This window comes from Manis pentadactyla, chromosome 9 (assembly GCF_030020395.1).
Source record: "Manis pentadactyla isolate mManPen7 chromosome 9, mManPen7.hap1, whole genome shotgun sequence".
NCBI classification, from domain to species: Eukaryota; Metazoa; Chordata; class Mammalia; order Pholidota; family Manidae; genus Manis; species Manis pentadactyla.
The window spans coordinates 100,422,630-100,436,033 of NC_080027.1; the positions used below are offsets into that span (position 1 = coordinate 100,422,630).

The following is a 13,404-nucleotide window of genomic DNA, read 5'->3' on the forward strand; positions in this document are numbered from 1 at the left end:
TATTGTGGCTCTTAGATTTATCCAGAGAGAACGGTGCATGCCATTCCTAAAACATCTCCTTTTCAACCCAGATATAACTTCTTGTGGCCCAAGAATGTTTCCAAACATTGGGGATCGGAGACAGGGGAATAAAGAGTGGCTGGCCAGTGAGAAGCATGGTCCTTTGGGGGTTAGACTACTAATTTAACAAATATTTTTTAGTATCTATGCCACTAAATTCACATAGTAAAATCCAGTCCCAGAAACTTCAATATCCCTTAAGAAATCTCATTGTTTAAAAGGCAACTGCATCCCTCTGAGTAAAATTCGATAATTCAGGTATTGCAATAGAGTTCACACTTCTGTGGGCCTCCACATTCAAAGGTCTGTAATAAGGACTAAGTGAGATGATGTGGGTAAGGATGTTAACACAGTACCAGGCACACAGCATCAAGGATTAAAAATCATAAGTTCATTTTCTTTACCTAAATATTCTTCATCTCTCTGAAAATTATTTTTGGGCTTTGCTATATTCAATCTTTTCTTTCTCTTATTTCATAGTCTCTGGTGTTAAGGAAGCAGAACAAGCCCCTGGGTGATTTCAGTACTTGTACATAATCCGTGCTGGAGTAAAGCAAAAACAGAATTCAGATGCTTTTGGACGTTCAGGCATCTGAGTGGCTGTGTGATCTTGGACAAGTAATTAAAGTGTTCTTAATTTGCCTCTCTGTGACCTGGGAATAACAGCATCACTTACAGGATGAGGGATGAAGAGCGTTTCATTCCAGCCGTAGTGTAACAGACATACGATTGCAATTCCTCCCTCTTCCTCCTCTGCTACACCTCCCTCCCCCCTCTCTCCCTTTCTGACAGCTCTTAGAAACCCACCAGCACACTGCATTCAAGACACTCCCTACTGTCAACAGGAGAAATGGCATCGTGACATATTTTTACTCTCACTGTTGTTTTCTTGGGTTGTCCTAAGCAAGGTTATTTTCTGTAAAATCTGAGAATACCCTAAGAAGTGGGTCCAAAAGCAGACACTAAAATTAATACTCATCATCTTTCATGATATAAAACTATCCTACTGATCTTCATGCAGAGTTATTTTAAAGACTGTCAGTAAGACATATAAATGGTTTCAAGTTACAACAGAGTGATATCTGAAGATAAGAGACTGTGCATTTCGTTAAACCTATCAAGATTAAATGTCCCTTTCTTTAATAAAAATTAATGGGCTACTGAGACAAGTAGAAGAACATACCAATAGACTTAGAACACAATCAACACATTGTGGACCCAAATGAGGGACAGAGAAAACATGCCTAATTCCCCAAAGTGGACTTAATCCCTGTGCCCTGCTCACCGCTCCCTTCCTTGACTTCTCAGCCACCTCTCCTTCTAGTCTGGGCCCTGGGGATTGCTGTAAGTACTGCTTAGCTAGTGGAACATCAGCTAGTAGGGTTAAAAGGTAACAAGATAACTGACCCCATCCTAGGGTTCAGGTTTCTCTCCAGCCAGTGCCCTTAGGCCATCTCTTTATATGCCCAGAAAAGCAGTTTAGAAATGCAATTTTTAACCTAGCAACATCTGCTTCCCTTTTTCTGCTGTGTATCAGTATTGAGAGACTTTCACTAAAGCCTAGATTTGCTTAAAGCAGTGAAAGAACAATATGCATCTGCCCTTTAGATGCTCGTAAAAATGTGTCCATGTAGGCACAGAGATTTGGAATTGCCTCAAAGATGGACCAGGGTCAGAGAGTGCCTGGTAGATCTGAAATAGAATATTTAAATCAAAGTACTTGGGAGAGAGCCAAGTTGGAGAAGGCCAGAGTAACCTGATCCAGGCCACGGCCCTGGTGCTGCCCAAGCAGCTGCACCCCTTTGGACCGCTTGCTGGGATGGCCAAGAGAGCCAGGGAGAACACGGGTTTAAATGCTTGCTGGATTAGTGATAAAGGCAGGGAGGAGATTGGGTTGCTTTGATTTCTGCAGAAACCAGCATATTAAACTCATAAGGTGGTGCTATGAAGGGCCTTAATTTTAACAAAATCACCCCAAACCACCCATCCAATGATTTCATGTGATGACAAGACTATAAAATATGACTTCTAATGTCTTAAGGATGATTTGCCAACCACCCAGATCCCAGAATCATGATACAGAGGTATGCTGGGCAAAATACTGTCTTCCTTAGCATGTCTATGTCCTGATCTCCAGAACTCATGGATACGTCACCTCTCATGGCCAAAGGGACTTTGCAGGGGCTGATTAAGTTAATCTGGAGATGGGGAGATTAGTTTGGGTAAACCAGGTGGGCCCAATGTAAACACATGGGTCCTTAAAGGGAGAGAACCTTTCTTAGCTGTGGCCAGAGGAGACATGAGTACAAAGCAATGCTCATAGAGATGTAACATTTGCAGCTCTCAGGAGGGAGGAGGGGAGACCTGAGCCATCAGCGTGGGCAGCCTCTAAAAGCTGGCAAGGGCAAGGTCATGGATTCCCTCCCAGAGTTCCCAGAAAGCAAGGCAGCCCTGTGGACACCTGTATTTCAGCCCACAGAGGCCTGTGTCAGACTTCCACAGAACTGTAAGATAATAGATTTGTGTTGATTTAGCCACTGAAGTGTGGGAATTTGCTATGACAGCAATGAAAAGTGAATACAGGAGGATGACAGGCCTCAGAGGCAGAGCCCTTGCCCTGGCTCTTTATTCCCGAAAGGTCCCTGGTGGCCCCAGGCGGAGAGCCAGGAGAGCCTTAAGAAGCATACCTGGGCTTGCAGCTCATCTCTCCAAAGGAAGGACTCCAGTCAGAACACGAGGAGCCATAGTCCTGCCTTGCAACACCATCCCTACGTGGAGGCCCAGCACCAGGGTACAGCGAGCAGTCTTGAGATAAGAAGTTATGACCTTTCCTGCCCAATTAACATGTTACTGGAGATGGTGTGGGAACTAGGACGAAGCTTATACAGAATCCGATGGTACGGGGAGAGGGGAGAGAAGGGGAGTGAGTTCCAGTCACTCAGCGCCTGTACCTTGGGGTGCTTCACATGCTTATCACAACTGATTTAGCTGGGTTCCCAAGAAAGTAGAGAAAACTAAGACTCAGAGCCATTGTGTGAATTGCTCAAGGTCGCAGAGTCTCTTAGTAGCTGGGACACAAGGTGCACAAGAGGCCGGCCTGACCCAAAAGCCCGTGGGCTCTCCACACTCCAAGCTGCTCCTGGTGTGACTAACTCCAACGTCTTTACCATGAGGTCACTTTGGGCTCGTGCTAAGGCATTCTGAGCCCTGCTGATACTTCTATTTGGGTTTTGGAACTAGTTCAGAAAATCATGGTAGGAAAAAAGGTACAAAAGAAAGGGCATCAAAAAGTAAACATGTTTCAATCTGGCATGGCTTTTTTGTTTTGTGTCATACTTGGGAAGGCCTTCTCTACACCTAGATTATTAAAAAAAAAAAAAACTTGTATGGCTTCTTCTGATAATTTTCCCTTTTAGTTAAATCTTAGATCTATGGGGAGTTTATATTTGTATAATGTGAGCCATTAAAATCTCTATATCTTACAGATGAGTTTTCATTTGTCCCAATACCATTTATTGTATAATCTATAATTTCTCACTTAATTTAAAAGAACAGTAAATTATCATTTTTAAACCATGAGATTGGCAAAAATCCAAATGTTAATAACATACTATCTTGATAAAAATACATATTTTATTGAGAATGTAAATTGGCATGGCCTTTAAAGAGGGATGTTTAGAAGTATTTACCTAAATTAAATTATTTAGCCTTTGACTCAGCAATTTATTTTTATTATTAAATGTGAAATTACATATATTGAAATGACCCAGGTATAAGATTTTTTCACTGCCACCCTGCATGTAACTGCAAATAATACAGAAAAAAAATCTAAGGGATTATCAGTAAGTTTCTAGTTAGATAAATTCTCACAACACTTAATGTATTGTGATGTGGCTCCCCAACATAGAACTCTCTTTTTCTACTGTTATGGAGGTTGTTTTCTAGATTTGTTCTTAAACGTCTCCCCAAAGAACATTTGGGACATCCACCCCACCCCTCCACCCCAGCATAAAATTATCCAATTTAAAATGTCAATAGTGCCAAGACTGAGAAACCTTGTTCTAGAATACTGATCAGAAACTGATTATATCATGTGCCTACTGAGCTCAGTAAGGGATGGGTAGAAATTTTTCACTGTATTCCATTTTGTAATTGTTAAATTATGTACATGCATGAACAGGTACTACCTATTCTGAAATAAATAAATAGCCCTATTTTCTTTTCATTTTAAGTCATTGTTGAATCTTCAAAAAAAAATGTGTAGTGGGTGTAAAGAAAAACCTTTGATTTACTCATTTGTTTTGTGTCCTTCCTTGTGGCCCCCTGTCCTTTTGAAAAGCTCAAGGACACATATATTGACTGTTGCAATGTAGTTAGGCTCTCTCCTGGAAAGGTACACCAAACAATACAGTAAAATAGGAGAATGAAGTTTCCATGTATTGTATCTGACCAAACAGGCTTTGGTCTTAGCAAACACCAGAGAAAAATGTAACCAAAATTACTGGGAGTTACAAATGTGTAAGTCAATGTTTCCTCAGGGTTGAGGACAAACATTCCTATTAAAGGGAACTGATAGCACAGAGGTGCCTTTTGATTAGAACTCCTGACAGTGGTGACTTTAGGCATCTAAGGACCTCTAACGATTTCTCTGGAATAATTTCCTAACTCTACTGTAAATTTTCATTGTTAGTCGCTCTTGGTGGTAAAATTGTATTTGCTATTCAATCTCTAGCCTCCTTCTCTTTCCTTACTTCCCATGTTCCAAAACTGCTTAACCCAGGTGAAGTGTTCAACAGAGGCTTACGTGTGCCAGAAGCCAAATTCATTGCGATCAAGGTAGGGCCCTGCTCAGAGTATTAGTATGGCTTTCTCTGGCAAAGGTGTTCCAAGAGTCTATACTTGAGAATTGCTCTTTTATTTTAGTTATAACACTTTCTCAATCTCTCTCCCCCTACTTCAGGAGTTTCTGTGGCATTTCAGTTACTGTTTTAGGTTTTAAATATATTTAAAAAGCAAACATCAACAAAAAAAGTACATGACATAGGTGAACACCAATGCATATTAAATATCAGTGGCCCTTTAGGTAAAAAAAAAGGTTGGCCATTTTAAGCACAGTATGAGGGAGCTGAGGAAAGCTTTCCACTGTGAATAGGTAATATTCCAATAGACATCATTAAATACGTGACATCCCCCCATTTGTGTTTCCTTTGGGATACCTAAGGCATTTTGTTTCAAACCCTGAGCAGGAGCCTACTGGTGTCATGTGTGAACACTGATAAGCTGTTTCCATCACTCACAAGACAGAACAAGAAAATATGAAGCCTGTGCACCTTAAAAGCTGAGAAACTAGAAAATAGTAAAGGACTCAAAGATGGAATTTAATGGGATCCAAAGCAAGAGTACTCACACTACCGTCATACTCAGAGTTGATCTGGGTACTTCACTCTACCTCTTAACACCACTCAAAAAATATGCAAAACAGAGTACTGAAGACTGTTGATTCTAAGGTAAACTTGCCCCCCCACAAAAAAGACTTTTTTGGTCCACTAATATAAAATATTATACAATAAAACTTTAGAAAGCTAAACATGTGTGCAAAAATGTAATTCCTTCTCTCAATGAATTATCATCTAGATTGGGGAAAAAGCCACTCTCATGAAACATCTGCATTAGAAGCAGCCTAGCTGTAGCCGAGCGTACACCGCACTCCACACGGGTCTCATTGGCTGTCTGCTTTGAGGAAATAGTCGAGATCAAGGTGAGTGTGTGTGCTGCTAGATTCTGGAGCTTGGATTCCTGTGTTTGAAGGAGAAAGGACAGAGGACCACCAGGCTTGCCCAGCTCTCAGACATGATTCCCACGCTCACAGACTGTAGGAGCAAATCAGGCAAACAGAGCCTAAGGGAAATGTAAAGACTGGTGAGTCACCCAGGAAAAAAAAAGAGAGAGGGAGAACCATGCGCTTGGGATTCACACAAAACACATTTTCTGACTTAGGTAAGTTGGAGCTGGTTTTGTACATGGGGCAGCCAACTGCAGGCTCCACGCTGATGCCCTCCTTATGCCATTTTTAAGCCTTTCTCATTTTGCTTTCAACTTCCTTTGTGGAAAATGGAAATAAATTGATTATATCACCAGGAACAAGAATTGTATCTTTCTGTTCCCAGAATGTACTAGACAAACATAAGGGAGTAATTCCAGGAGACTGAGAAATAATAAGAGGGAGGAAGAAAGAACAGTTCATCTCTATCAATCCAAATATGGATTCACATTTATTAAAGTAAATGTTAAGTGAATACCATATATGGTGATATCCAGCTTACCTTGACCTAGAGTATAAAAATACATATAGGAACAGTATGACTGTTTGGTTTACCAATGAGAAAAAAGTGATTCATTTTTGGAAAATCGTGGTCCTAGTACCAGGAAATGTATAAAGAAAAAATAAAGATGGTAACTAAGAGATAAAAGGAAGGGGAAAGAAACGAAGAAGCCAGAAGAAAGTCATGACAGAACCAATCAAACAGTGACACTAGCAAAGAGCCATTCTTATAGGCAGGGAGATAAAAAATACCAATGATACCTCCAATTTAAGAGCATTCAGTTTATGAGCAAATGGCCTCTTACACACTTGCTTACACTAATATGTGAAATGCACATTTGGAAAACTTACTGGGTGATTCTTCAACTTCCAAAAATATCTGTTTTTTAAAATGGATGCTTTTAAAAAGGATCCATTGTAAAATTCCTTCACGTACTTACGAGCTTTCAGCTCAATACATTTAAAATAAATCAATTCCTAAAGTTTGTCTTCTACCAAGACTATTATCTCTTGAAGCTGACAATCAGCTTTGTTCCTCTCCCACGCTCAGGAAACCTGAAAAGCAGTAACATTATCAACAACAAAAACAATTTAATGCATTCTGACCACCCACAAGAACACGCGTCTTTAAAATTAATTGACATCCTGTCAAGAAATAAAAATGTGCTCTGTCATAAAGACCATCTGTACTTTGAGAGGTTTTGTCTTAACAACTGGCATTCAGTAATGCCAAGCCAATGCAGCTTTTTGTATCCAAAGCCTCTTTTGGCCAAAAGCACAAATCTGGGGAGAGTGAAATCTGTTGCCAGAGAGAAGGGTGTTTCTTTTTGTGAGGTGGCTGTTTCTGAATGAGGTATCATTCTTTGATCAAAACATAATTTTCAAATAGAATTAGCCTTTCTTATGACCCCATTTAAATGGCAAACTCAGAAACTCTTAGTCTTCAACTGTCAACTCTGACTTTTAGACATGGGAAGATTAATTAACTCAAGAGTGAGAAAAGGGGAGTATACATATTTCCCTCTAAATATCAACTAAGGGTATATTTTCTGTTCAGAATTTTTTCCCATCCTCTCAAGAAAAAGCAAATACATTTAGCAAGAAAATTACTGATTTTGCTTTTTACAAATGACTTAATTAGCCCTGTCTCTTCAAATGATGGCAGAATGTGAGAGATGATAGTATTTCAAAACAGCAGTTTTAGTTCTGAACCAGCATTTCTTGTTTCCCTTCTGAGAATATATATTCCTTTGCAAAACACAAGCAGGTCAATGATAGCTTGAATCAAGTGGGGAAAAATTCCCAGCTTTAGAAATGCGAAAACCAGCTCTTTGGCTGACATGAAAGGAGTTTACAGGCATGACTGGAAGGAATTAAGAAAGTTTGGTCTTACCATGAATGTGAATAGAAATAACATCGGTAACAGAACCTACAGCTTCACAAGGTACCACCTTCACAGTCTTGGCATCTCTCAAGTGTCTCTGGTTGATGCCACATAGGACTGGGTTTTCAAAAGCAAGGGGATTACAAAGTGGGCCTGTATGGCATGGCCCCTATTGTCTGCTGGCACTATGTATGTTCCTAGCTATAATGTTGTGTCTCAGAATTTTTAAAAATTTTCAACAAATGTGTGATTTTTTGTGAAAAAAAAAAAAACAAAACTCTCTTCCTGAAGAAGAGCTGTTAGCCATTGTGCCAGGCACATGGATGGACTCCAGTAGGTTATAAAGATGCTGAAATAACCCCTGAGTAATCCAGGATGGCCAGACAAGGCCTGGAGGAGACAGTCCCTGAATTTTTTGTCTCTTAAGTGTGAACATCCAGAGGAGAAGCAATATGTGGCTTCTTGTACCAAATTTACTAAGAATTCAGATGGCACAAAATAGATTGCTTCCATTCAAAAATTTTTTTAATGGTTCTCTTTGGATACTTCAAATGATAGAATTAGGAAGACACATTGCTAAACTATATAAAGGTAAAGGGAATTTTCATTTTTCAGTCATTGGGATGTATTTTGAAAAAGCAACGAACTTTTGTCAGAAAGACATAAATGTGAATCCTCACTCTTAGTAACGATGGAAGCTGTTTTCTTGAAATCTGGAAGGTGGGAATTTGCTTCTTGGACAAATCTTTACTGAGCTCCCACTGACTCTGGAAGCTCTCTATTAAATTATTCAATACTCACCACCACATTGTGAGCAGGTAGTGTCCTTCTCCCCAGCTCATAGATCAGGAAACTGTGACATAAAGAGATTTTAAAACAGGTTTTCACTAGTAGTAGGTGTTGGAGATGGGGTGTAAGCCCGGGCTGCCTAGTCCAGAGCCCAGACTCCAATCACTGCTTCGCCACCATCTTCTAATATATGTTACATCATTGGATCATCTGAGACACTTGATAATCACAATGACAAAAATAAAATCCACACTTCCAACACAGAATTAAAGCTTTCCTCCTGTATGATGACACTTCTGGACCTACAGGTTTTTTCCTAGGTCTTTGACATTACAACATTGAAACTCTCTCAAATTGGGAAATAATATAAACCAGGAGACACATAATTGTTCTTATTGTTTAAATCTAGACCTATGATTACAAGAGACAAACAAATCAAGTAATATTCTTTTGGAGACACAGTATATGGAAATCCCTAGGAAAGGTATTTTCTTGCCAGATGACCCCAAATGTACTTTTAAGGTTTCCTCATAGATGCGCTTCTGAAATCACCGTTCAAAAAAGTCTAATGAAATCCCTAAGGAAGGTAAGTAAGCTTAGGGAACAACAGAATAAAAATAAAATCACCAATATCCATTTAATGCATCATTTTAATAGAACACACACTGGATTTCCATTATGAAACATATGAATGGACTAGCCAGTGCTGATAGTTGTGAAGGTACAGATTTGGCCTGGGAGTACTTTGCAGTTTCTAAAGAATTGCTGTTAAGAGTCAGGGTTGGAGAGAACTCAATGACCTTGACTCTCAAGCAAACCCTCAGAAGCCCAAGGAGCGGACTGGGGATGGAGTGGGCGAGACCGTATGGGAGGTCTGTCATAAAGGCTGAGCTTTCTCATTAGAAGAAAGATCCAAGATTTCAGGGACTGAGATCTAGAAGCCTTTAGGAGCCAGAAGAGTCGTCACCTAGTAATTTAGCATCCACTCTGTGGTATAGGGATGGTCTTTTTCATGTTTAAGAGGCAGAACTGTTCAAACAATACAGTTGTTTTGAAATACACCCAGGACCAATGCAAACACCAAATGGGCTGCCCAGAAACCACACATTATTTCCTTCAGACAAAAGATACTGGTGGCCTAATGAGTTTTACCCTTAATTGCCCTCTCTGGAACACAACCGCAGGAAGAACACCCACAAAACAAAAATTGTGAGTCCCCAAATTTACAATATTTTGCAATGACCCCTATCCCTTTTCCTTTGAGTGCTAGTACTTGTGTTGTTAAATATTTGTGTTGTTTAACTCATAAATTCCAGCCTCACATAATCTCAAAAGTGCCCTCCCAGAGAGAAAAAGGAAATGAGGAAAGGAGGAAAAATAATAAAAGCCTTACTGATGTACCTCCAAGAGACGTCAAGCCCTTCTGAGATAGTATCTTACTTGAATGTATTTTGACCTCATTAAAGGGTTGGGGACAGTCACAGAGATTAGTATTTTAAATGATGCAGAGAGAAAGTGAGACAAAAACAAGTTGGGCTAATTGGCCCATTGAATAAAGAGCATTGAAGAAATAATCAAAACTGTTAAGTGGAGGCAAAGTTAAAATTTGACTAATCGTACTTATAAGAGTAGGATGGAGGATCAGAGGACTCCCTGGCGTCATTTGCTGTTGTTTCCGTGAAGGATAAGCGTACCCACAGAGGCATGTCACTGCCCTGAAAGGGTCCACCCCTCTCTGTAACCTCACAGGCAGTCCCTCCCCAGCCCAGCTGCCATCTCCTCCCCTGTGCTCCTGCACAGCGAGATGTCATTTAAGTACGGTCTCTACCTCCCCCCCTCTCGTCCTGACCTCGTCTCCATTGACGGGGCTTCCTTTTGAAACTGTCCCTTGGGATTGCTCTTGTTGAGTTGACCATGGCCTCCAAGTGGCCAAATCCATGAGCCTTTTTTGCTCATCAGCTGCTTGATCTCAGCAACATTCCAAAGACTTAGGCCTTCTTCCCTTGAAACCACTTCTGTCAGCTTATGTGACACTAATCCCTCCCCATTTACCTGATTCACCCGTGGTTGGTCCCTCTCAGTCTGTGCAGGTCCCTCCTGCCCTGCATGTCTTTTTAACGCTGGATGGTTCTGGAGCTGAGTTCTCAGCATTCGCCCCTCTCTAGCATCGGAAGTCTGCTCCTGAGTGGTTTCACCCTCACCTCTCACCTTCAGACTCATAGGAACAACAATACAGTTGTTGTTAACCTTTCCACTTAGGTATCTACTGGGCATCTCCCTTAACATGGCCAAAATGAAACCCTTGATTTGCCCGAAAACTACTCTTCCCTGGTCTTTCTTATTTCAAAAATGTTCTTCCCTCTCACGTTTAATGGAATATACCATGTTGTTTTTATGTCATGTTGAAACATGTCTCAGAGCCATTTCTTCCTCTCTTCCACTACCGCCCTGGCCCACATCACCCTCGTTTCTCATCTGCACCCCTCCAACCGCCCAGGTGGCCCTCCACCTGCATCCTCACCAGTACACCTCCCTTTCTTCACTGCAGGAAGAGCTCTACATTTGTAAGACATAAAATGAGATTGTGTTACTTTGCTACTTTGAACCCTGTGCTGGCTTCACACTGAAAATTCATTAAAGTCCAAACACTTACCATGTCACTAAGGCCACATGATATTGTTTCCATCCCCACACTGAACATTCAGTCAAGTTCAGATGCTCACCATGTCCCTAAAACCACATGACGTAGTCCCCGTCTGCCTCATCCCCATCACTTGTACTCTCCCCCTAGCTTCCCAATATCCAGTCACACTGGCCTTTCTGTTCTAAGCACACATCCTGGCTTTTTCCCATGCTCGCTGTTCGAAGCTTGTCCTCATCCCAGCTTATTCCCATGTTTGCTCTTCCCTCTGTCTGGAACCCAGAGTGCCTCTCCTCTATCGTTCAGGGGTCACAAGGTCCTCCTCAGCCAGGCCTCCCTAGCTATCAGTCTCATCCCAGCCAGCACAAGTCAGTCTTCATCCCTATTAAGTTCGACCTAGCACTCTGCTATCTACAGATGTCTTTGTTTTACGTCACTTACTAGTTTGCTATTCATGTACCCTCACTAGAACAGAACTCCCAGGAAAAGCAGGGCCATGTCAGCTGTACCCCCAGCTCCTGGTGTCTACAATAATAGCACATGGCAGACGGGAGAGAGATTCCCAGTAAGCGTTTGTTGACAATGAATGAATTTAGGTGAAAACACTGCAGTGAAGCCCTTTAACGGAGATAGCTCAGAAATAACAATTGATATTAAAAGGATATTAAATTTCTACAATATCCTATCAGGATCTTAGCTTTTCAAATAACTTAAGACATTTATAATAACTTCTGTCATCAAAATGAACTATGTACTTTACATGAAAACTTTGTATGGAATGATTCTTAAGACATTCCTTTATGTACAGTGCTTAAGACAAGGAGTATCTCAGAAGTTGTATTGCTTTTTAAATCAGTGCATCAGAGAAGTTAAGAAATGCATTGCAATTAGCAAGGAGCAAAGTACTTGCATTCAGTTATTTAAAATACTTAACCATTAACACCCTCTGCCTATAAGTTGTGTAATAGAAATCTCAAGTACAAAATGCCAGATCATTAGGGAGGTTTGTTAAAATACATACTGCTGGGTCCCAAATCCCATTTCCACCTCAGAGTTCCTGATTCAATAGATCTGGAGGGTGCAGGTGAGGGAGGGGTGTCACCTTTTGCATTTCTAATAAATTCCCAGGTGACATTGATGCTACTAGTCAGGGAACCATGCTTTGAGAAACTCAGCAATTAACTATAAGAGGAGGAAAAGGGTCTTAATAGTAGGAAAACAGGAGGAAATTTCATAATTTCCAGAATAATTCTGCTAGCCTGTTACTAAGTTATCCAAATGATTTTTTTATTTTATATTATTATAGAAGAATATTGTCCCATTTGATGTCAAATCTCCTTTATTACTAGGTGTTTATTAAGCATTCTGATCCTCTATTACATATTTCCTTTATTCTTCTCCAGAAAATTCTTCTCCTGTGTTTATTTAGAGAACTTCCCCCAAATAATGTTTGTCCCTCACTATTCCCCTGCATCGATTAAAAAAAAAAAATTGTATTTAAAAATCATTTGCCAGAGCAACCAAAAATTCCAATTAAGACAGTTTGGGATGGTGAACTGAGAAGATGGAAAGCTCATCAGGGCTCTTTCCGCGGCTTCTGCTTAACCCCCCATCTCTTCTGCCGGCCCCGGGGCCTCGCTGGGAGTTCTGAGCTTCAGTTCTCACCCTCATTCTTATCCAGGACTTCACCAGCTACCTTACCCATCTTTCCCTGAACCAAAGACACTTGATTTCCTAAACACTCAAACCCATCAAGTCTTTAAGAGTCCAGAGGTCTCTTTGTGACAAAGTAATGCTATTTCTAGAGATCTATGGGAATGTGATGCTCCAAAATCAACATACACAGGTGTTTATAGCAGCCTTACTTATAAAGTTGAAAATTAGATGCAGACTAAGCAGAATAATTATGTATATCGAACACACATATTAGAAGATTATATAGCCATAGAAGAGTATTTATATTTCTCTTGCATGTTCTCTGAATTCTCCAAATTTTCTACAAACAGCAAACAGAATTCTTGTAACCAAAATAAAATTATTATTTTAAGTCTTTAGAAAGAATATCAAGTTAATTGGGATCATGCATTAGTGCTACTTTCCACCCAAGACAGATGTCTCTTTTATAACATCCTTGCAGAAAAATCACAAAGGCTTCATTTAACATTTTCTCTCAAGAGATTGTTTGATGTGTTATGGATCAACCCACGT

General features: G+C 40.4%; 1 protein-coding gene across 2 annotated transcripts in view; it reads left to right on the top strand.

Moving 5' to 3' along the window:
- GREM2 (gremlin 2, DAN family BMP antagonist) overlaps positions 1-13,404 on the top strand; it is a 95,212-nt gene that overhangs the window by 66,368 nt on the left and 15,440 nt on the right. The window contains exon 2 of one of the 2 annotated variants that reach the window (XM_036918443.2): positions 5,695-5,818. The exons of the other annotated variant lie outside the window; for it this stretch is intronic. The gene's annotated coding sequence lies outside the window, so the exon portion shown is untranslated. The remainder of the gene's footprint in view (positions 1-5,694; positions 5,819-13,404) is intronic. 2 annotated transcript variants of the gene reach the window in all.